Source organism: Callorhinchus milii, unplaced genomic scaffold, assembly GCF_018977255.1.
Source record: "Callorhinchus milii isolate IMCB2004 unplaced genomic scaffold, IMCB_Cmil_1.0 Scaffold1, whole genome shotgun sequence".
In the NCBI taxonomy this organism is placed as follows: Eukaryota; Metazoa; Chordata; class Chondrichthyes; order Chimaeriformes; family Callorhinchidae; genus Callorhinchus; species Callorhinchus milii.
This window is the reverse complement of record NW_024704742.1, coordinates 15,917,075-15,942,628: the sequence shown is the minus strand read 5'-3', so window position 1 is coordinate 15,942,628 and position 25,554 is coordinate 15,917,075. Positions and strand designations below refer to the sequence as shown.

General features: G+C 41.0%; 1 long non-coding RNA gene across 1 annotated transcript; it reads right to left on the bottom strand.

Moving 5' to 3' along the window:
• Nucleotides 1-6,204: 6,204 nt before the first annotated feature.
• Nucleotides 6,205-14,875, bottom strand: LOC103177354. The gene is made up of 3 exons (XR_487715.2): nucleotides 14,806-14,875; nucleotides 7,032-7,158; nucleotides 6,205-6,349 (listed from the first exon to the last, which is right to left on the bottom strand). It is a non-coding gene; the product is annotated as an uncharacterized LOC103177354 (long non-coding RNA).
• Between the last annotated feature and the right edge of the window lie 10,679 nt (nucleotides 14,876-25,554).

Sequence of the window (25,554 nt, the reverse complement as noted above, 5' to 3'; positions counted from 1 at the left end):
TGAATTGACTGTATATTTGTGGGCGAACGCGGCAGCCAATTGCGCACAGCAATGTCCCACAAACAGTCGTAGATTGAAAATGACCAATTTATTATTGTTTTTGGATTTTGGAGTTGAATGGTTGCCTGTTACAGTAGTCCTGTCTTTCTGATCAGCTTGAAATGAAATCGTTTGCTGCCGCTGTTGGGGGCACTAAAAGTGCCCCCAACAGCGGCAGCAAACGATTTCATTTCAAGCTGATCAGAAAGACAGGACTACTGTAACAGGCAAAGCGTGCACAGCGCACTCCTTAAAGCTCTCGTTTGCATCGAAACTGCTGCATGTGGGACCAACGAAACGAAACGCCGACTTTTGCGCTCACACGATAGTCCAAATAATGGGTTGCAACACCTTTAAAATAGCACGAGTTGAATTCGTGTCAGTGTGAGGTGCCGCGAGTGCAAGAGCCACGTAGGTATCAATTAAGATCCAATGCTTTTTGCGTGACGATATCCTGAGCCGCGCATACACAATCTATACACAGATATTAATAATAATAATAATAATCCTTGCATTTGATACAGCGCTTTTCACGTGGGGAGGACGTCCCAAAGCGCTTCACAGAACACACTGTAAAGTGAATTGACTGTATATTTGTGGGCGAACGCGGCAGCCAATTGCGCACAGCAATGTCCCACAAACAGTCGTGGATTGAAAATGACCAATTTATTATTGTTTTTGGTTTTGGAGGGATTGTTATTACTACTCTGCATAAAAGGACCTTAACATTACATTATTCAGAGACAGTCATTCACTGCCGGAGGTGATCATAAATCTTGGAGTCCAGTCCTTTCTCCAGTCCCTTTAAAAGAGATGGAATTAGGGTGTCATTATTTCTTCAGCTTTGTGATGTTTTCTACATTATAGCTATTGATTTAGCAAATACATTATTATCTATCAACTTACCAAACTTAGTAACAGTAAATACATGATTATCTATTACAAATGGGGTTGGATAATTTTCTTACACCATGAGAGATTTGAAGGTGTAAGCCTTTATGTCAGCCTGGTACAGTGATAGCAGTCTTTCCTCTAAGTCAGAAGGTTGTGCATTCAGCTCCCACATTGGGTCTTGGAATCGCAAATTCCAAGTTCACAGTGCAATACAGTGCTGGTGGTATTGTATTGTTGGAGGTGCCCTCCCTCAGATAAGTCGTTAATCCCAGGTCAGGTCTGCCTGTTCAGGTGGACATTAAAGATCCCATGGCAGTATACAAAAAGAGAAAGGAGTTTCTCCCAGTGTCCTGGTCAACAATCTCTCAAATAAAATTGGTCACTCACTCCATGGCTATTTGTGCTTCATTAAAATGTGCAACTGGCTGTCATGTTTCACCCACAAAATGCACAGTCAAACCATTGTGGAGTCCTGTAGCTCAGTGGTTAGAGCACTCACCTCGAAAGCGAGATACCAAGTTCTATTCCCGGCAGGGGGAAATGTTTGGTCAAGTTTCCTTACTCCACACACCTCTGTTTACCTAGCAATAAGTAGAAACCCAGTTGTTAATTGATTGGCGGTTCGCTCAAAAAAAATCAATAATAATTTGGACACTCAATCCACGACTGTTTGTGGGACATTGCTGTGCACAATTGGCTGCTGCGTTTCGCCCACAAATATAGAGTCAATTCACTACAGAATATTATGTGAAGTGCTTTGAAACATCTAGAAGACGTGACTTACTGCTAATGTATCAAATACAAGGATTAGGGTTATTATTATTATTATTATTATGTATCAGGCTGATGAAAATAATGAAGTATCAACCTAGACTGTAAGTTCAAAGTTCAGAAATGGGGTTTGAAACCAAAATCTTCTGACATATTGGGAAGAGCCCTATCAATTGAGGAGGTTGTCAAACAGGTTCTTCTGCATATCTGGCAGCATCCATGAAGTGAGGAAAATTAGTTAATGTTTCAGGTTTATGACCTTTCATTAGAAAGGTCTGAAGAAAAAGGTCATAGATCTGAAACATTAACTCATTTTCCTCTCACCATGGATGGTGCTGCATTTTCCAGTGACTTCTGTGTCTATACCAGATTTCCAGCATCTGCAGTATTTCTTCTGCATATTCATTTACTTTGGGATTACTTTCAGGGTTTTAAGCATATTGGGTGAATTTTGCATTCTATCATTCTGAAATTAGCACATCTAATTTGGGGAGTAATGTTGAGGTGGCTGTGCAAATGTACTCCAGAAATTGGATGGGTTCCTTTTTGGAAAGAAATCAATTCTCATCCTAGCATACAATGTTTTAATGGAGGTATTTGATTTTTGTTAATTGGTATCATGCCATGCACAATACATTTCATAGTGAATTTTGGATTAATGTGTCATCATAGATCGCATTGTGACAACCTAAACTGTCACACACAGGAGTGTATCACTATGACTTCCATACAAACAAATAATAATAATAATCCTTGCATTTGATGTATATGTATATTATATAGCGCTTCATCACATGTTCGAGGCTTCACAGAATATACTGTAAAGTAAATTAAGCACAGCAGTTTCCCACAAACAGTTATGGATTGACTGACCAAACTATTATTATTATTTTTTGATGGATTGTTACCCTCAGAAAGCAATCTGCCAATCGACTAACAACTGGTTTCCTACTTACTGCTAATGTAAAAGAGACGTGTGGAGTAAGGAAACTTGCCCAACATTTCACCCTGCTGGGAAGGCGAGTGCTCTAAGCACTGAGGTACAGGACTCCACTCTAAAATGCATATTATAAGTACATTTCTGAGTTTGTTCCCTTTAAGTGCACTGAAGAGACTTCCCTTTCCCTCCCATAAGAATTCACCAGCTACCAGATGGAGGGTATTTTCTGACATTGTTGGTGGATAACAGATTTGAATTATTATCTTGGTAGAGATCACCGTTGCTGAGTCAGTTTAAAATCAAACTTATTTCTTATTTTTCACTGTTTTTATCAATCAGTTGTGGAGCTAGATCAAATGCTTCATGAAATATAAAATCTACAGGACCTGTTTAACAATAGCTCTGTTAGACAGGAGAAGAAGAGATATGTCGGAAATGCAAAAGGAGGGTGATATGAAAATGATTGACTACAAAATTTAGCATTCTGTAAGATATTAACAAATTAAGCTAAGTAACCTTTTGTTCTCATGAAATGTCTTAAATGTAATGAATACATTGTTACTAAATAACTTCATTTCCAGACGGATAATATGCTTAATTTCAAATACCACCAGTTAACTAGACAAATTAAATTGTAGATAGGATCAGATTGTGTTCCAGTGATTAATCCAAAGCAATAGTTCATCAGAAAGAACATCATTAATATATTAAAATACATCATTATGAATTGCAGTGAGGGGCTTGGAAATAACATTACATCAATGCCATACAAACAGCCATGAAGGGAATGACTACTTTTATTTGGTTGATTGTTGGCCAGGATACCGGGAGAAACCTTCTTCTCTTTTGAAATAGTGCCATTATATAGTGCCTAATAATTATATTCTACGTCAACCTGAGATAGATGGCATCTTATTTTAACGTCACATCTGTAGGACCGTACCTCCAACAATACAGCACTGAATTGCAATGGAGTGTCAGCCTACACTATATGAGTTTTAAATTCCGACGTGTGGCTTGAACCCACAACCTTCTGATTGAACAACAACAACAAGATTACATTTGTATAGCGCCTTTCACATCAGGAGGACATCCCAAGGCGCTACAGCATTTCAGACCCGAGCTGGGGTCAGGGGGGAGAAGGGAGGGGAGGGGAAGAGGGGTGGCCGATGGCATGGTCGAAGAGGAGGGGAGGGGAAGGGGGGTGGCCGATGGCATGGTCGAAGAGGAGGGTCTTGAGGTGGGACTTGAAGGAGGATAAGGAGGGGGCAAGGCAGAGTGACTGGGGGATGGAATTCAACAACAACTTGCATGTATATAGTGCCCTTCACGTGAGGTAGCATCCCGGAGCACTTGACAGTGGCAGATCTGACCCTGAGCCAGGGAGAGAGGGAGGGAGGTGGTCAAAAAAGAAGATCAAAAAGGAAGATCTTTAGGCAGGATTTGAAAATGGAGAGGGAGAGGGCAAGGCAGAGGGATTGAGGGAGAGAATTCCAGAGTTTTGGGACATAGTGACTGAAGGCATGGCCACCGACGGTAGAGGGGATGAGGGACAAACAGGAGGCCGGAGCCAGCCAAGCAGAGGCAGCGGATGGTGGAGTGGGGGTAAAGCAAGTCGGATAGGTTGGGAAGTGCAAGGGCATTGTTAGCATAAGGGTGCAGAATTAACATACTAACAATGGGTCAAAAGGAATGAGAGGCCATGGAACATATGGAGTCAGTACAAGGAAAGAGGGTTGAAGGAAACATGATGGATATGTTAAAAACAGGTTGTAAACGACTGATAAGAGATTGGAGGAAGGTATAGAGGGAGTGGGATGAGAGTATAAAGTCAGGGAGAACAAAGAAGGAAAAACAGAAGGAAAAGATCGGAGGAGCATGAGGGAAGACTTGATGGAAGATCAAAAAGCTTGAATACCCAGACAAGACAGATTGGAACCTCGGCTGCTGAACGTCCCGACCCGGGGTAGTATTGCTTTATTGTAATCCCTCCATGGTGTAACTTTATGGAACTAGTAAAGTTTGGCTTAACAGATTTTGCCTAAACGGAAAGCTGGGTGAACTTTCTTGATATCCAACAGCATGAATGGATTTGAAAATGAATGAGATAATCTTGAAATCAATCTGTTCAGTAATTAGGAGCTAGTGGAGCCTAGCAAGGACTAGTGTGATGGGCTATGGAGTTTTGTGCGAGTGAGCATCAGAGGTGAGAATGCTACCAACTAAGCCAGTCTGACACAAATTACTTCATAATACAGAAAAGGTAAACTCAGTCTTTTACTTGACGGCAAAATGAGATGAGAGGACATGACTGCAAACGTCTGGAATGAACTGAGGCAAAAAATTGTTGCATTCCTTAAAGTTTGCCTTGTGCCAATTGAGGCAAGGAACACTTTAAGGAATATCATAATTTTGCCTCAATATTTGGGACAATTTTTCTCAGTGATAAATATTTGGAGTAAGTTACCAGTCAGGTTAATGATGCATTAGTAAATCATTGGGTTTGTTCAAAAATAGGTGTTAATATAACTATAGGTATGAGCTTTTATGAAAGGTATGAGTTTTTATGAAAGGATTCAAATGTAGCTTTTTGATTCAAAACTGGGAATTTTAAATATATTCTAAAACAAAATAGCCTTCTTGGTCCCTAATAATGCACATAACATTTCTGATCAGTATGAGATATAAAGTATTATTTTACCTGATCGATATTTACATCATACTTATTTAAGAAGTTGCGAAGCTCAATGTGGATGAAACATGTGGCTGTTCTGTGGGCGCCTGGGAATGATCAATTCTTGATCTTTTGGGCATTGGGATAGTCACTGAATGTTCCCTGTCCTAACTTTTAAGGTTCACATCATGGATCAAAGTATTTGAAATTGCCGAAAAGAGGTGTTGGTGAAGATACACCATGTGTTCCTGTGACTTTGCTTGAGAGGTAAAGTGCTCTATTATCACTATTGTGTACATTGTTCTGTATCCTTGAAGATGAAATCCAAGTTCTACATGAGGGTTAAACCTGTATCACTCCTATTGAGGAATGTGCATTAATGTCACTGAAAATTATTGCAGCTTCAAAGTGATCACAGCATTTTTAAAGTTCAGTCTATTTAAGATATTAAGATTGGCAAGTTTTTGGGGGGGATTTTCATGTGGGTTATTGCACGAAGGTACAAGTGAAATTTTGATGTCATTATTCCTCCCACCCATTTAACATTAAATTGTCAAATTCAGGAATAAACACAAGGTCCATTTTAAATTCTAGGTTTTCACAAATGTGATATATTTTTGAAGTCATTAAATACTTTTACATATCATTATTACATGTATTCATAGATATAGCTAAATACGTTATGTTTAGGTGAATTGAGCTGTGGTAAAATTTGATCCAAAGATTCTTTAAAATATCACTAATCAAAAGAGTTTGAAGGATTACTAGAGATGTCATGCCAAGTCACAATTGTTCTTATGCTTAAAGTTGCCAAGTATTGTTTTATACAAACCTCTGAAATGTGTAATATTGACAAAATAATAGTTCTCTTTCCCTACCATTAACAAATCAATTATCATGATTTGCCATCTCTATGAGTCTTAATATTTCCATAAATGGATAACTGAATTCCTCACTTTTCTCAACTTTGCCTTTTATTCCTATCAGGGCAAGATTCCTTTTTGCTTGTTTGCTCTCTTGGTCTCAATGGTCTGCAATGGATAAACAATTCAGTTAAGCAGCAATGTTACACAGAATAAATCAGTAAAGAATGGATGGACAGAAGTGGTTTACACACCATCAAGAAATATAAAAGCAAACAAATTCATAATTTATGTTGCTTGATTTAATTCTCTTGCTGTCTCATCTGACAAAGCATTGATTGATAGTGTGTAAAATTGCACATAAATAATAAATGCAAACAGGACATTTTAGTTGCTTCAGTCTTAAGAGTGGAAGGGGAGCACACATGCACTTTGCCTACAAACAACCAAACATATTGACTGCCAAGTCAAAATACGTTTAACTATTTCCCTGTGATTAATATCAGCCAGTCTTTGATTTCCCAGACTGGAATCAGTGGGTAATGCAAGAGAGGCAGTGGTTACACTGAAATCCAATCCAGTTGAAAAGATTTAATTACCCCATTCAATTCAGTTCCAAGGTATAATGAATAGGTTATTACACTATGCACTGTGTTGGGAGTGAGCATGTATCACAGGTTTCAGGCTGAAGATAATAGTTGCAGATTTTTGCAATCTGTCCGAAACCTTAAAACACTGTATTGTGGAGTAATATTTTAATCCATTCAGCTCAACAATTCTGCGCTTCTTGGCCTTTCCATTATTTATGAAACGTTTAAACATTTCAACTCACACGCCACTTGTGACCTACCTCTCTTTCTCCTCCACCCCTCAATGGATTTCTACTTTATGTGTGTTTCTGGACTCTTCTCAGTCTATTTGACCTTGGGGTGTTGCCAGCGCTTGGATTCAGCACATGTTCCCTCTTCTCTAATATCCTTGAGAGAAAACGAGAAAATAGGTCAAATATATTTCTCAATTTTGTTAGTTCTCACAACCAACTAACCAATGCAAACCTTGTAGTATATCCTAACTTTAGTGAGCTCCACAGATCAATATAGAGAATTGCTGTGAATCATCTCATGCAAACATTCCGTCACTACTTTGGCTTCACATTATTGGTGTCAGCCTGGCTCAGTTGATAGCACTCTAATCTTTGAGGCAGAAGGTTGTGGGTTGAAGTCACATGTTGAGACTTTTGAAGTCGCATAAGGTGGTCTGACACGCCAGTGCATTGCTCGGAGAGCGATGCATTATTGAAGGTACTGTTCTTTGGATGAGATGATAAACCAAGGTCCTGTCTTGTGTTCAGGTACATTCGAAAAGAGAAGGGAGTTTTCTCCCAGTGTCCTGGCCAACATTTCTGCAGAATAACTTACTCATTCACTTCATGGCTTTTTATGGGGCATTGCTTCTGTGGAAATCAGGTGCCACATTCACCTCCAAAATACACTGTCACAACCCTTTACAGTAAGTAGATCCTATGAAGCACTTTGAAATCCAAGAATTATTATTTATTTACAACAAAGCAAAATTACATAGGTTGGGGGAAGAACAGGGGACCACAGAATGCGGGGTTACTGCCAAAGTTTTACCAGACAGTGAACTAATTTAAAAACACAACTCGAAGATATGATGGGAAGATAGTAGGGTGGGTGTTCTGGAAGGATAAGACCAGGTGGCCGAAGGGCTTTCTTCATCCGCAGCTCATCTTTTGATCTTGTGATCTTTAAGTGAAAGCTGACAATGCTTATTGAACCCTGCTCCAGTATGAATCACCGCTTTCAGGAGAGCATTGGTAAGTAGGAAGAGAGAAACAGATGGTAAAAAAGAAGAGAAAAAGGTAAAGACCTAACCATTACACATAGTATAAATCAAGTGTTAAATAAGCATTTGTATAGACAATGAACAGGTTGTAAAAAAAATATAAAAAGCCAAATGCGCAGCTCGAACACAGTTGACAAATAACCTAAACATTCACACTTTAACAACAGAACAACAACAACTTGCAATATAATGCTCCTCATGCATGTAGGGTCCCAGAGCACTTGTGAGCGATGGGACAGTTAAGGTGGCTGCTTTGATACAAATGTCACCGAGAGCCATGATGGGCTGATGGAGGATGCCTGGACTGGAACAGAGGGAGACAGTGAGGTGGTCCAAGTGAGGAAGAAGGTAAGGAGGCCGGTGGGAGAGAAGAACTGATTCGGAGTAACGGAGGTTGGGAACGGGGGCTTGGGTCAGAATAATAATAATAAAAGGTGGATTGTGAGGGTCAGGTTTTACTTTCTGGATGACTTATTAATACCCTTATTCATGTGAATACAAATAACGTGAGATTACATGAAAACACAAAAAATAGTTTTTTATTTTGTCTATTTTCAAACCTCAAAAGATAATAATCACTAATTATGAGCATCCAGATGTCCAATTATTTCAGTTTCTCTCCTGCAAATCAAGTATAAAAGTAGAAGTCTGAAATAATAACAAGTTACCTTGGAAAGCCTACCTCTGCGGATTATGTTATAGAGCTGCACCCATGTTTGTGAGTTGTTTCTCAGCAAGCACTTGCAAACTCCATCACATCCAAGCCAATTTTTCGCCTACAATTGAACAAGTATCTGCCTCTTGTCTTGAGACATAAGCAGAGGAGAAGAAAAGCAAGACTCTTCAGAAGGGAAGAAGTACTCCAGGTTTATCAGCTAAATAGATTGTTCTGCATCATAGAGGACAGAAAATACTTTTCAATTTGCACTTCAAACTCAAATGATTGATCATTAATCAATACCAGGAAAGGGTCAGAGCATACATGAATCATTCTACATCTCATTTAATCCACTATCTGATTATTTGATTAAAAGCCTGTGGGGGAGAAATTCCACATGAATCTAGATTTACTGTACTTTATTTAGCACTTCAGAATGATCGGACTTTGGCAAATTCATAAATACATCTTTAATTTTGGTACTGGCTTCCTGTAAGAACACAATTGTGTTCAGGAGGACATCTCAAAGTACTCGGGGTGGAGGGGGGGGGGAAGGTGGGGGCAGGGGGATGAGGACAGGGGAAGTTAAGAGTGGGGGCAGGGGAGAATCTGAAGGCAGGGGGCCAGAACTGAAGGCAGGGTAGCTGAGGACAAGAGGAGGAGTTGGGGGTGGGGGGAGCTGAGGGAAGGTGAGGGGCTGTGGGAGGATAAGGGGGTGGTGGGGGGAAGAGAGAAGAACTACAAAAATAACTTTGAAGTTAAGCCTGAATCCAACAGTTTGCCAAAATTCTGGACTCTCTAAAATGCTGCATAAATAGAGTAAATCTAGAGCCAGGTGAAATTTCTCCCCATATATGTTATAAAGTCCCTTCAACACTTTGACTATCACTTAGAAACATGTTCCCCTCTAGGCTAAGCAGTTTTAAAAATTTTCAGCTCACACACAGTGACTTTGAAAAGAATATTGTACCCCAGTAGTGAAGCTACTCTCAATACTCTTTTGTTATTTTAATGTTTGCCCCAAATTAGGAAAATAAATGTAATAAACATATTTTGCTAACACATCCCAACTTAAGCTTCTCCTGTCATCATATTATTCTTCCTATGCTTGAGTTGCTGAGATTGCAATTTTAGCAATCTTAGGTGTCAGACGATGAACCATGGTCCCATCTGCAGGTGGACATTAAAGGTCCCACATTCCAAAAGAGAAGGGAGTTTTTCCAGGTCTCCTGGCCAACAAACCCGCAGATAAAATTCGTCATTCACTTCATTTGTGGGACATTTTGCTGGGCACAAAATTAGCTGACACATTTGTCTACAAATGCACAGTCACTACATTTCACAGTAAAATTAGGTTAAGCACTTTGTTGACATTCAAACAATTTGAATTGGAAGCTCCAATTCAACTCAGGAAACTCCAGCTGAGAGTAGCTGAGCTGGAAGCCGAGGTGCAGATGCATCGCTCCATCAGGGACAGTGAGAGGTTCCTTGACAGTATGATGGAGGAAACCATCACTCCCCTGAGACTCGGGAGATGCTTGCATCTGGTTAATGGTCAGGGACAGGATAGTTTTATCAGTCCTGCAGATAATGGGACCACTGAGAGAGGGGTGATGGAGCCTTGGGCTTCAAACTTACACAACGGATGTGAGGATTTGATGGACCAGACACTTATGGAGGTGGTCACCCCACAGCCACCGAGGGTTCAGATGGAACATGACTGGGTGACTGTCCGGAATGGTAGGAAGGGGGAAAGGCTGGGCAGAATGCCCCCAATAGTGTAGCTCTCTCAAACCAGTACTCTGTACTGAACATTGAAAGTGCTGATATCTCCAGGGAGGACAGTAAAAAACGATTGGTTGAACAAGGGGACATAGGTAACAGGAGGAATGTTGTTGTCATAGGGGATACAACAGTGAGAGGTATAGACAGGTGTTTCTGTAACAGAAGACGGGAGTCAAGGATGATATGTTGCCTCCCTGGTGAAACAGTCTTAGACATAATGGATAAAATTTTTCAGGGGGAAGGGGAACATCCAGAAGTGGTGATCCAGGTTGGGATCCATGATACAGGTTAAAAAAANGGGCTGAGATGCTACAAGGTGAATATCAAAAGCTGGGGAACAAAATACAGAATAGAACATCCAAGGTGGTGATCTCTAGATTACTCCCTGTGCCTCAGGCAAATGAGTGCCATAATGGCAGGATCAAACATATGAATGCTTGGCTGGAGAAATGGTCCAGAAAAGAGGACTTCAGGTTTCTGGATCATTGGGACCAGTTCTGGAGCAGGTGGGACCTGCACCATATGGATGGGTTACACCTAAACAGGGCTGGGGCGCATGTGCTTGCAGACAGGCTAACTAATGCTGTTGGGGAGGGTTTAAACCAGTTTTGAGGGCGGAAGGGAATGCAAAAAAAAAGCTAGAAAATGGAGAAATAAAACAGGGGGGATGTGCAGAACAGGTCAAGTCATTCTTGGAGTGCATGTGCCTAAATGCACGGAGTTTAGCAAACAAGAGTGGTGAGCTGCAGACTCAAGTGGTCATAGGGGGATACAATGTAGTAGCAGTAACAGAGACCTGGCTCAAACAAGGACAGGAATGGGAGCTGAATATTCCTGGCAATAATGTATTCAGGAGGGATAGGGAAGGAAGAAAAGGAGTGTGTGGCAATGTTAATCAAGGATATGGTTATAGCTGTGGAAAGGGTTGAGGTGCTGGAGGGCCCCAAAACGGAATCTATCTGGTTAGAGTTAAGGAACAAAAAAGGAGCTGTTATGCTGGTAGGGGTATACTAAAGATCACCAAATAGTGGGAAGGAAATAGATGAGCAGATCTGCAAGCAGATCTCAGACAGATGCAAGGCCAATAGAGTTGTGATGATGGGGGACTTTAATTATCCCAACATAGACTGGCAAAACAACAGCGCAAAGGGCAAGGAGGGGGAAAGGTTCCTAAAATGTATACAGGACAACGTTTTTGATCAGTACGTTTCCAGCCCAACAAGGAAGTAAGCAGTGTTGGATCTAGTTCTGGGGATCTAGTAGGGGAAGTGGAGCAGGTTTCAGTGGGAGAGTATCTGAGCAATAGTGATCACAATATCATTAGATTGAGAGTGCATATGGAAAGGGACAAGGAACCATCTAAGGTGAAGACACTCAACTGGAAGAGGGCAAATTTCATTGAGTTAAAAAGGGACCTAGCCAAGTGGATTGGAAAGAAAGATTGGCAGGTAAAACAACTAAAGAGCAGTGGGAAGTCTTCAAGGATGAGCTAGCTCGGGGACAGAATAAACACATTCCCACAAAAGGGAAAAGTAGGGCATCCAAACCTCCCTGGATGACGAAGGTAATTGTATCTAGAATGAAGCAGAAAAAGGAGACATATGACAAATGTCAAACCCAAGGTATAGAAGACAACCAAATAGAATAGAGGAAGCGCAGAAGACAAGTAAAACAGGAAAAAAGAGGGGTATAAAGATTATACGAATAAAGGTTAGTGGGTAACATTAAAGGGAATTCTAAAATATTTTACAAACATATCAAAAAAAAAGGTGAGTCAAAGATAGGGTGGGGCCAATTAAGGACTAAGGCGGAAATCTTATTGTGGAGGCAGAGAGCATGGCTGATGTATTGAATGAATACTTCGCATCTGTCTTCACAAAAGAAGTGGATGCACCAAATGCAGCAGTATTGGAGGAGAGGGTAGAGGAAATGGATAGGATAAGTATAAACAGAGAGGAAGTACTGAAAAGGTTGACTTGGCTGAAGGACTAGAGGGTGGCCAATGTTACTCCCCTGTACAAAAAGGGACAGAAGGACAAACCTGGAAACTACAGGCCAGTCAGCCTAACATCAGTAGTGGGGAAACTCCTGGAGGCTATAATCCAGGACAGAATAAATCTTCACTTAGAAGAATATGGGTTAATTAGGGACAGCCAACACGGATTTGTTAAAGGCAAATCTTGTCTAACAAATCTAATAGAATTTTTCGATGAAGTAACGGAGAAGGTGGATAAGGGTAGTGCAGTTGATGAAGTGTATATGGACTTTCAAAGGGCATTTGACAAAGTGCCACATGAAAGACTTGTAAGAAAGATAGAAGCCCATGGTATAAAGGGACAGTGGCAGCATGGATCCAGAACTGGCTGGGAGACAGAAAGCAGAGAGTTGTGGTGAACGGCTGCTTTTCTGACTGAAGGGAAGTATACAGTGGCGTCCCCCAAGGATCGGTATTAGGACCACTGCTCTTCTTAATATACATAAATGATCTGGACTTGGGTATAGCAAGTACCATTTCCAAGTTTGCGGATGACACAAAGTTAGGTAGGGTGGAAAACAGTGAGAAGGATAGCAACTGCAGGAAGCCATAGACAGAATGGTAAAATGGGCAGACACATGGCAGATGAATTTCAATGTGGAGAAATGCGAGGTAATGCATTTTGGCAGAAAGAATGAGGGGAGGCAATATAGGCTGGTAATACAATCTTAAGGGGGGTAAAAGAACAGAGAGACCTGGGAGTTCAGGTAAATGAATCCTTGAAGGTGGCAGGACAGGTAGATAAAGCTGTAAAAAGGGCATATGGGATACTAGACTTTATAAATAGGGGCATAGAGTACAAGAGTCAGGAGGTTATGATTGACCTATATAAAACACTGGTTAGGCCTCAGTTAGAAACTGCGCCCAGTTCTGGGCACCACACTATAGGAAGGATGTTAAGGCATTGGAAAGGGTGCAGAGGAGATTTACACGAATGGTACCAGGAATGTGGGACCTTGATTATGAGGAAAGGCTAGTGAGGCTCGGATTATTCTCATTGGAGCAGAGAAGGTTACGAGGAGATCTAATAGAGGTCTTCAAATTCATGAGGTATTAGGACCACTCCTCTTCTTAATATACATAAATGATCTGGACTTAGGTATAGCAAGTACAATTTCCAAGTTTGAGGGGATTTGATAGGTTAGAAAGGGAAAAACTGTTTCTACTGGTAGGTGTGTCGGTGACTCGAGTCACAGATTTAAAATAGTCTCTAAAAGAAGCAGAGGGGAGGTGAGAAGAAATTTTTTCACACAGCGCGTTGTTCGAACCTGGAACGCATTGCCTGAAAGGGTGGTGGAGGCCGATTCGATAACAATTTTTAAAAACGCTGTGGATGGGTATTTGAGGAGGATGGGTCTGCAGGGTTATGGGGAAAGGGCTGGGGAGTGGGATTGACATTACATTGCTCTTTTCAAAGAGCCGGCACAAACTCGATGGGCCGAATGGCCTCTTTTGGTGATGTACGATTCTATGATTCTATGAATCCATTTATTTTTTAAGCATTCTGAATTAAGACTGGAGTTAAACATTTTCCACAATTCTGTCTGATCTTAAATTTTAAGTAAAAATTGTCTTTCAGATAAGATTAGATGGAACTTCAGGCCTCTGATGCAATTGTACATGGTTGGTCCATAATGAATTCGTGCTTTGTGTTTTAGGGTACTCTGAGATGTGAGTTTAATTTCTCTTTTTCTCACCCAGCCTTAATTCATTGTTTTTCTATGCAAACATTATATGCAGAAGTGGGAGTAAACATTTTTTTAATCTTTTGATTGTGTAAAGCTCAGGATTAGACATTGCTTTTCGAGTCAGTAAAGAACCCAGACTGTAATGATTTATGTGGTCATATCAGATATGTTGAGTTCACTCAGTAAAAAAGTGGTTCAAGCTAGTAAATGGAGGGACCCGAGAGGGGATCTGACTGCCTGGACAAGCACATTTATTTGGAGAGACCAAGAATGCTCAGTGCTAATATTTCTTGTTGCCTGCTTTACTGTTACTAACAATAGTCACTTTCTATCAAGAACAACAACTTGCATTTATATAGTGCCCTTCACACGGGGCAGGGTATCGGAATGCTTAACAATGGTAGAGCCTGACGCCGTGCTGGGGGGGAAGGAAGAGGTGACCATAAGCACGGTCAATGGACAGCTGCCACATTTGTGGCTTAATGACCATCACTACACTTAGTATTGTTTGAATACTTCAGAATATTTTGAATATGAAATGAAACATTATTTAGCATGTGCCACTATAATTCTGAAAGTTGGGTTTACCTACCCAGTCATCTGTGCCTATATAAAGATTATATTCTGCATTTGATTATAAATCCATTAGCTTTATGGTAATGTTGAGTCGAGCCTTTGATGTCTCTCAGGTGAGCTGCAGTGCTGTTTGAGAACCAGAAATAAAAAGAAATAAGAAACAAAAAACAAGGATGCTAGATATCTGCAATAAAAATAGAAAATGATGAAATGCAAAACAGGTCAACCAGCATCTGAAAAAGTAAGATAGTTTAATATTTCAGTTCAGGCTCTTCATCAGAATGGGTATGACCTTTGATCAGCACTGTAATAACCATGTTTCTTGCATAATAGTGATATTATGTGGACAAGACTCACAGCCCCAAAATCACAATTCCACCAAATATAGTTAACCTTCAATTTAATTCCTATATTAATCCTTCCTTCATCATCCATTGAATATAATAATAATAATCCTTGCATTTGATATAGTGCCTTATCACGTTGTCGAGACGTCTCAAAGTGCTTCACAGAATTTACTGTAAAGTGAATTGTATATTTTGTGAGTGAAACGTAGCAGCTTATTTTGCACAGCAATGTTTGACAAACAGTTGTGGATTGAGTGATCAAATTATTATTGTAGTTGAGATATTATTATAGTTTATTATGATAGAGCTGACCAAAATATATATATATGTAGTTTAAAGAAGAAGTGAATATTGCCATTCTTATAAAGATTATAGAGCAAATATGAGGCATATCATACACTATTATGTAATCACTCTATTTACAGTGGAGTCCTGTAGCTCAGTGGTTAGAGCACTCGCTTTGCAAGCGAGAGACCTGAGTTCAATTCCAGGCAGAGGGCGAAACCTTGGGCAAGTTTCCTTACTCCACACACCTAATAATAATCTCTCCAAAACAAAAAACAATAATAAATTGGTCATTTTCAATCTACGACTGTTTGTGGGACATTGGTGTGCGCAATTGGCAGCCGCGTTCGCCCACAAAAAATATAGTCAATTCACTTTACAATGTGTTCTGTGAAGCGCTTTGGGACGTCCTCCCGACGTGAAAAGCGCTATATCAAATGCCAGGATTATTATTATTATTATTACATAATGATATAATGGTAATAGGAATGCAACAGGGCACCAATGATAGTCCTAATTTTTTTCGATGACTAGAGATCTGGAGAGAGCAAGAAAGCTCAAACTGGGTTTACTGAAAAGTAAGCATAAATAGGAATAATTCTAGCCCAAGCGAAAAAGATAATGTATTATGTATCTCTTTAGTTGTGTTATTTGCAAACTAGGAAGGGAGTACTGAAAGAAATGGTCATAATTTAATTAATAAATGTAAACTTAAGTCAAAAAATGTTTTCTTCCTATTTACAACAACAATGAATTGCATATAATGCCCTGCTTGTTGGCCTCCCAAATGCCTCCCTCCATAGGCTGCAGATCATCCAGAACTCTGCAGCCTGTGTCCTCTCCCGCACCAGGCTCCATGGCCCTGTCACCCCCATCCTCGCCCGACTCCACTGGCTTCCAATACAGGGAGGATACAGTTCAAGATCCTGGTCCTCACCTTCAAAGCCTTGCTTGCCCCTACCTCTGTGACCTCCTAAACCCCTGCCAACCTGTCCGCTCCCTCCGCTCAGTGGAGTTCCAGCCTGCTTCATGTCCCCTGCCTCGCCTAGGACCATTGGTGGGCAGGTTTTCAGCCACTCTTCCCCCACCCTCTGAAACTCCATCCTGTAGCCGCTCCACCTTGCCCCCTCCCTTGCCTCCTTCAAGACCTTTCTCAAGATCCTCCTCTTTGACCATGTCTTCGATCACCCTCCTTCCCCCCTGCCCTCCACCCTCCCCGATCCCAAACCCCAGCTCAGGTCCGAAACACTGATTGTCCAGCACCTTGTGATGTCCTCCTGACATGAAAGGTGCTATACAAATGTAATGTTGTTGTTGTTGTTGTTCATCTGGGAAGGACATCTCAAGGCACTGGATAATGAAGGATTAGCATCCGAGCTGGGGGTTGGAGATGGCGGTGGAGGCCAGCGAGGTGGAGATGGGAAAATGACAAGAGGCATGGAGGAAGGTCTTGAGGTGGGCCTTGACGCAGGCAATGGAGGGGGCAAGGCAGAAGGGCTCTGGGATGGGTTCCAGAGAGTGGAGGCAGAGAGGCTAAAGGCCTGACCATCGATGATGGAGTGGGCAGGGTGGGGGACATGGAGCAGGCGAGTGTCAGAGCTCAGTGCATCAGTGGACATGAATTGCAGAATTCTGAATAATGTGCATCTTGTGGAGGGAAGGATTGGGACGTCTGGCGAGCAGGGAGTAACGACATTTAGGTGCTTATTCTACATTTGTCATTAAGTTTAGTAGTCCACACAGGGTCACTTCTAAAAGGAAATATCTAATTGAAGTGGAAGTCCAATTAATTTGGAGTATTGCTAGCTAAACACTCAGAGACATTCCCTTCTCTTTTCAAATGCAGTAAACTCCTGATAACTTGTGACTCTAAGGGAAAGGGACCCAGTGATGAGTTATCCAGTGTGGCAAGGTAGGCATGTGTATAAATACATAACTAAATGCGGCTGAGATATTGATAGCATGATGCCCTAAGTGGTGGCGACAAGTTAAGTTTGAGTTATCAGGAGTTTACTGGTGTGTCATGGATTTTTAACATCCATCTGAAATTTGGTTTAAAGTGAACACCTCTACTTATTGCACTGCAGCGTTAGTCTGGACAATGTTTATCCTTGATCTCCACCATAATTTCGAAAGTAGTTAATGGGTGGCATTTTATTAAAGACCTTTAAGTTTAGATACATTAAATCGTATTACTTTTCTTTCACTCACTCACAATTTGGGATGTTGCCTCCTGAGAAAAAAAATCCATGCGGTTAGTCAAGCTTGACCTGCTCTTTCTGAAACTATGTTTGTTGTCATTTATCCGGTTATTTTCATAAGGTGACTTATCCTGGTTTAGCTTCTGATAATTCATTCCTTTCACTCCACTTATTGAGTTTGGGTTAACAGGTCTGTGGCCGTGTCTATGGCTCTGTTAGTTTTCTTGAAAATGGGAATTGTTAATTTCACATCTGTTGATCCTCCCCAATATTGATTGACTCTCTCAAAATATCTGTCAAAGCTTCTTTACAAATCTCTTAATCTGTCTCTCTAAGTACCATATGGTGTGATTTATCTGTCCCAAAGGATCATTGATTTTTAGCTTATTAAGTCTATAGTGAACCTCTGCCTCTTTAAGTTCAAAGTATTGAATGTTATGCAACATATGTTGGATGTTGTAAGGCATATTAAGTAATGCCCCCATATAGTTAATACACATCCTTCAAAAACTCTAACAATTTTCCTCTAATATGTTTATTATCTCCTGTTCATTCTTATTTTGTTCTCCATTAAGGTCCCTTAAGGTTTTCATTTCCTCCCTAACTATTCCCTTGCAATTATAATGGAGTCTAATTTCCAGTGTTCCTTACTGAATTTCGTAAATACCAAATCTGAGTGAATATTCCTTTTGGTAACCAGAGACATATCACATATGTTACATATCTACTTCAGAAATAAGTTTCTTTACTAAAAGTTCTATGAATTATATCGAAAATTAGACCCCAATATCAGAAGATGTTTTTGGTTTTATGTGTTGTTATCTTGTATTCGTCTCTCTTGGCTCCTCTTTTTTTTAAATCTGGTTAGTCCCGTTATCAAGCTGATGATGAACATCTCCCTTCTCACTATCAACTTTGTAAATCTTCCATTTTCCTATTAATCTCCTTGCTTGAATTAACAAATTTTATGGTAATGTCAATAATGACATAGATGTTTTTTTACAACCAGATCTTTCTTAAAACTGCTCACTTAATTAAATAATCTGTACTATGTACATCCATTATAACTATAATGGAAGATGTGAAATTAATATATACTTATATATGTTCTTATGGGACTACTTGAGTAAAAGGGAAAATAATTGTAAATCAGATTGCAATGCTAATCTTATTCACAAATATAAAATAATCCAAGGCATTTGAAGAGTTCCTACACATATGGGGGTGAATATTGTAACATTGTATGTGATAATTATTGTCGGTGCAGGTAGCTTTGTGCCCAAACATTTTGATGAAAATCAGGGATATTTACCATAGCTAGACATCAACTGAGATATGGGCGGTTGGAATTTCTGATTATGTGATAACTGTCATATTGAACTTTGCATTCACCCCTATGTTTCTTTGATTCTCTTCAGATAACAAATGTGCACAGGAACAAAAGAATGAATTACTGTCTGACTGGCCAGACTCACCAACTCAATCTCAGTGTTGATCGATTCAGTGAGTTATGGCTTCCCTCTCAGCCTCCTGTTTGTTACCAGTAGAAGCAACAACAGAAAAGTCTAGAATTACTTGGCATTCTTGATTGAGAAGCAATATTAGTCATGCAAAATGCTTTACTTTGGTGGGAATGGGAAACACCTCGCATTCCAATTCAGACTGTAGCAAAAATATGTTAGGGAGATTCATCAACACGCCAATATTTTCCTTTACAACACATTTTTTAAATATATAGACTTGTTAAAAGGTAATAAGAGCACCAAATATAACACAGCAAAACATAACTTTGTATGTTGATTTATACCACTGCCTGACAGTGTAAATGCTATAACAGAAAATACATTCTACCTGATTCATTACCTTCCACAGCAAATGAATCAAACATGGGCAACTACATAACACAGCATTTGGCTGTTCTCCAGACAGTCCATTACAGTGAGGCACTACTGTGTTCTCAAATATATGTGAATCCAGAGCCATACAATAAGCAGCAAGCAAATCATGGCCAAAGGAAGGAATAGCCAACAAGTACTGAACAACAGTCTCAATAGTTTTATATCAGTTAGAACAGTTTCAACACTTTTGTTGCACTGCATTTATTTCCTTAAATTCTACTCTCTAGATTTCTGTCCTGAAATCCCTGGGACTCATACACTTCCTCTCTGCTTTTAAAACTGTACCTTTGATCATTTTCTCTCCTACCTTCCCTCCCCCTCCTCCTCATCCTCTTCCTCCTCCTCCAACTACCAACCTACTCAAATTACTGTTCCATCCCTGTGAAGTACTTTAAGACATTTACCCACTTCACTCGCAAAATACACAGTCACTACACTTCATAGTAAATCCAGTGAAGCACCTTTTGAGATGTCCTGCATACATGAAAGATACTTTACCAAATGTAAGAATTATCATTACTACCTAAAGGGTTAAATGTTTTTACATGTAACATTTTCAGAACAGACAGACAAAGTAAAAAGAAAGAAGGGTTACTTTGTTGATTCAGGATATAAATCAGGATGTTAAAGGTAACACATCAAAAATTTTTATCCTATATAGGTCTTTCCACCATGCTGAAGGTAGATATGTGTCATGAGGAACCACTAAAACTTGGGAGGACAGCTGTAAGTAAGCTGTAGGTTGCACACAGGTTGGATGCTCAGCAAGTAGAATATCAGAATCAAGCTAATTCTCTGTGGCAATTTTATAGGGTTAGTTTCTGAGCCATGTGGGTCCACAGAACTCCAAGGCATTAATAACTGATCTCATCAGCAGGACTTGGAATGGCAGATTAGTCAATGGGGTAGGGATTCTTCCCACTAGGCTTTTGTTTACCCTTAATAGTCATAGTTTTAGCTGGTTAAACTTCAGAAATACCCAAACCATACTCTGGGGTCTCCCCAATCTGTGCCTAAAGCATTACACATTTAGATAGCAAGGTATGTCCCTCCACAGAGAGAGTACACACTCCAGACAAAGCAAAGTGAGATTTCTTCAGGCAGTGGGGTGACAAGAGTCATAAGTAAGTATCATGGTGTTGTGAAGTCTGCAGACTTGCTACACATCTGTTGAGTGTTTGGCAAATGTCATACAAAGTCTCCAGGTGAGGTATTAGTTATTATTGGCAGATGTGCTTTGTCTGATAACAATCTCTCTCAAGAGTTATAAATATCAGATAGTCTCTGGAGATTCGGATGCACCAAAGGATCAAATTCTTCCTTATCTGTGTGACGTGTGTATTTTAAGATCATTTTATATTTAGTTTGGAAAACTATTTACTTTAAGAATTTAAGCAGCTAGTGGTTTAAAAACAATATTTACTTTAAGAATTTAAGCAGTTAGTGGTTCAAAAACACTTATTAGCGCTCAAAACCAGGTTATAATATTCCTGAGACATTAAACAGGGATCTATCTGCCAGTTCTGATGGATTATGTGAATGATAAAGAGCCAAAGGCATCTCAAAGAGTAGTGTGCCCCGGTCAATATTCTTCCCTTATTCAAACAAACCAATAACAAAACCATTACATTTGGTCATATGGTTAACTTCCGGTGCAGTGCAGTGCTGGGCTGGGCTGCATTGTGGAGGTACCTCCTTCAGACGAGATGTTAAACTGAGGTCCTGTCGCTTGTTCAGGTGAATGTTGAAGATCCCATGGCATTATTTGGAAAGAAAAGGTAATTTCTCCCGGTGTCCTGGACAACAATCCCTAAGTTAAAATTGATAATTTTACCATACGGCTGTGTACAAATTGACTGTTTTGTGCATCTGCAAAGTACAGAATCACTACACTTTACAGTGTATTTTATGAAGCGCTTTGAAATATCCTCTTGACTTGAATACTGCTATATCAATATGCAAAGATTATGATAATTATGATGATCTTATTGCAGTTTAGATCACTCGGAGAAGTAGTTTCTAAGTGTTTTTCAGTGATGAATAAGTGTGCTCGGAAGCATCTCAGAGGCCTCTGGTCTATTGGAGGGCTGTGGCATGGCATGGAGACCACCGCGCTAGACTAGACTGGAGGCCACTGTGATGCATCTGAGCATGTGCGTACAACCTCCACCGAGTGTCCGCACCAGTCACAGGATAGGCGCAACCTAGGCGTCAGGTTTAACTCACAGCTGTCTTTCCTACCCCACATCCGGTCGCTGACCAGGACCGTCTTCCTTCACCTCTGCCCACCTCCAACCATACTTTACCCCAGATGCAACAACAACAACAATATTTTATTTATAGAGCGCCTTTCACGTCGGGACGACGTCCCAAGGCCCTGGACAGTTGGGTCAAGACCCAAGCAGGGGAGAAATGGTCAGGGTGTGGGGAGGGAAGGGAGGGAGCGAGGAGGTGGTAGAGAGTCGAGAGGGGAGCTGAAGGCTCGGTCAAAGAGAAAGGTCTTGAGACCAGCCTTGAAGCAGGAAAGGGAGGAAGCACGGTGAAGGCACTGGGGGATGGAGTTCCAGAGCCTAGGGGCTGAGAGGCTGAAGGCCCGGCCATCGATGGTAGGGCGGTTGGGGCGGGGGATGTGGAGCAGACCGGAGCCAGAGGAACGGAGGGTACGGACAGGTAATTAGGGGGATAGTAGGTCGGAGAGGGAGGAGGGAGCAAGGCCGTGAATGGCCTTGTAGGTGAGGATGAGGATCTTGAATTCGATCCTCTGGGGGATGGGAAGCCAGTGGAAGCGAGCGAGGGTGGGAGTGATGATGCAGTTGAAACACTCTTCCATGGGTTTGTCACCTCCCGCCTCAACTTTTCAAATGCCTTCCTCGCTGGTCTCCCCAGCTCCACCATCCACAAAATCCAGGTGATCCAAAACTCTGCCGCCCGTATATTCACCCATATTAATTTCTGTTGTGCTCCGCCACTGTCAAGCACTCCAGGATGCTACCTTGCATGAGGCTCGCTATATAATTGCAAGTTGTGGTTGTTATTGATAGGGCGGGAAGCCTCTATGATACAAGATACGATCTTGTAGGATGAGTTATCCAAAATAAGTACTTACAAAATTTTCTAGAATGTGACTAGTTAAATGTTAAGCAGAGTTACAAGTATAGCGGCCTCCTTATTAATATTTTGCATGTGAAACTGGGATATTGACAGCATGTCGCCTTAAGTGGTAGTGACAACTTTAACCAGGGTCTTATTTTTAGGAATTTACTGTAAGGTAGAATATTATGATCCAATTAATTGATGCTGGAGTCATGGCAACATAATTTATGTTGTGCCACTGGAAATAATAATCCTTGTATTTGATATAGTATCTTATCACATCATCAAGACATCTCAAAGCGCTTCACAGCACATACTGTAAAGTGGATTGACTGTGTATTTTGTGGGGGAACGTGGCAGCAAGTTGTGCACAACAGTGTACCCAAATCAGCCGTGGAATGAATCACCAATTTTAGTTAGGGTATTTATTTGCCAGGACAACAGGAGAAACTCCCTTCTCTTTTTCGAATAGTGCCATGGGATCTTTAATATCCACCTAAATAGGCTTTACAAATCTCATCCGAAGGATGGGACTTCTGACAAATCCCCCCGACACTGCATTGGAATATCAGCTTAGACTACGTGAGTTCAAGTCCTGACATGGGATTTGAAACCACAATCTTCTGACTCAGAGGCAAGAGTACTGCTATTGGGCCAAGTTGACACACAAAAGCTGGTAAAACACCAATAATGTTTATTTCAGAAACTGTTTCCTTGCTGGGAAAATTAAAAATGCTGCAGAGAAAGTTTTAAACTAATATGGCAGGGGAGTGGAAAAAAATGAGATAGAAATCATGTGAAAAGGATCAAAGGTTGCAGAAAGAGAAGAGGATGTCAGAAAGCTAAAGTAATAGATCAAGAGGGCGAGCAATTGTAAAGGAACGCAAAAGCTCAGAGACAGATTTGAGGTGTACATATGTTGATGCAAAATCCACAAAGTTTAAGGAATGTACAGGAGGATATGTTGAAAGGGCAGGTAAATGGGACTGAAATGATTTCTCGTAAAAGAACCAGCAGACAAATGAGCTGAATGCTTTCTTTTGTGCTGCAAATTTCTATGGTTCTATAGAAGAGTATAGGAAAACAGGAACAGAAGGAGACCACTGAGGTGAGAGGAGAGGTGGTGGAGGAGGTGGTGGAGGAGGATAGAGTGGTCAACGGTTTCTAAGGCAACAGAGAGGTCAAGAGAGGACGAGAAGGTAGAGGGAGCCCTGGTTGTAGATGGACAAAATATCATTTGTCACTTTGACCAAAGCTGTTTTTTGTGCTGTGGGCGGCACAGAAGCCCGATTGGAGGGGTTTGTGATGGGAGCGGCAGGAGAGGAAGGAGCAAAGCTGGGAAGCAATGACTCATTCTAGGACCTTGGAGAGGAAAGGGAGGTTGGAGATGGGGCGGTAGTTTGAGAGCAGGAATGGGTCCAGGGATGTGTTTTTTTTTAAGTATAGGAGTGATGACGGCTGGTTTTGAAGGGGTGAGAATGGTGGCAATGAACAGGGAGAGGTTTATGATGCCTGTGAGTAGCGGGACAAGGAGATGGAGCTGGGAAGTAAGGAGAGGGGTAGGGATAGCGTCAAGGGAGCAGATGGTCGGTTTCATGTGGGTTATGGTGGTGATGAGAGAGGAAGGGGAGACAGGTTCAATGGTGTGGAGGGAGGGATGGGTAGGGGAAGTGGTGTGAGTGGTGATGGGGAAGGGTAGTAGTCGGAAGGGCTGAGATAACTGAGCGGATTCCCTCGACTTTGGGTTTGAGGAAGTCCAGCATCGCTCCCAGATGGAGTTGGAGGAGAGGATGAACTCCTGGATGAACCGGTTGGTGATGGAGCAGAGGAGCCTGGGGTTGTCCTTGGCCTCAAAGATTGTCTTGGAGTAGAATGACGATCTAGCAGAAGCGAGGGCGGAGTGGTAAGATTTGATAAGATCCAGCCAGATCTGTCAATGGATTGTTAAGTTAGATTTGAGCCAGGTGCATTCAGTGGCACACACATGTGCCTTAAGTGAGCGGAAGTGGCTGGTGAACCAGGGTGACTTCTGTGAGTAGGAGGTGGTTCAGGGTGTGAGGGGAGCAAGGGCATCAAGAGTGGTGGAGGGAGTTGTAGAGGAGAGTGACTGAGGAGGATAGTTAATTGCAGGAGGAAGCCCAGAGGGGGAGGAATTCAGATGAGTCCAAGGCAGCAGAGATGGAGCGGAGGGAATTTTTTTCCAGCTGGATTATTATTATTATTATCACATAAAGGGAGTTTCTCCTGGTGTTTTAACCAACAAAGCCCCCAGATCAAAGTGGTCATTCACTTCATGGCTGTTTGCAAGATATTTCTCTGCACAAATTGGCCTTTACAATAAATCCTATCAAGCACTTTGAGATGTTGTCCCAAAATGAATTGTGCTATATCAAATAAAAATAATAATGTAATACTTCTGGAGGAACAGATCTGCTCGTCTGCTTGCCTTTTACTCTAAATTCTAAGTCTTGAAGATTAAACCAATGCATGTAGAGCATTTATGCTTTGCCTTTTTTGTGGAGTACAAACCTGTCTTGTAAATGTAAGTCTGCATGCCATCCATTTTTTGAGATTGGGATGATAGGGAGACTCATTTTCATGTGGAGCAGACACATTCTTTCCATGAGTCAACTAAGTCACAATAGCCTATGCACCTATTTCACATAGGGGTGAACGCTGCCGCGTTCGCTCACAAATATACAGTCAATTCACTTTACAGTGTGTTCTGTGAAGCGCTTTGGGACGTCCTCCCGACGTGAAAAGCGCTATATCAAATGCAAGGATTATTATTATTATAACTTTATTTCACAGTTTTCTTACAGAGAATTTGTGTTCATACTGGGCTTATTGTAATCTTGATGTTGTTGTTATTGTCATCAACTACTTTTCTAAAAAGCTATTTCATCCCACTATAAACAAATCCTAAACAGATCAATATTAG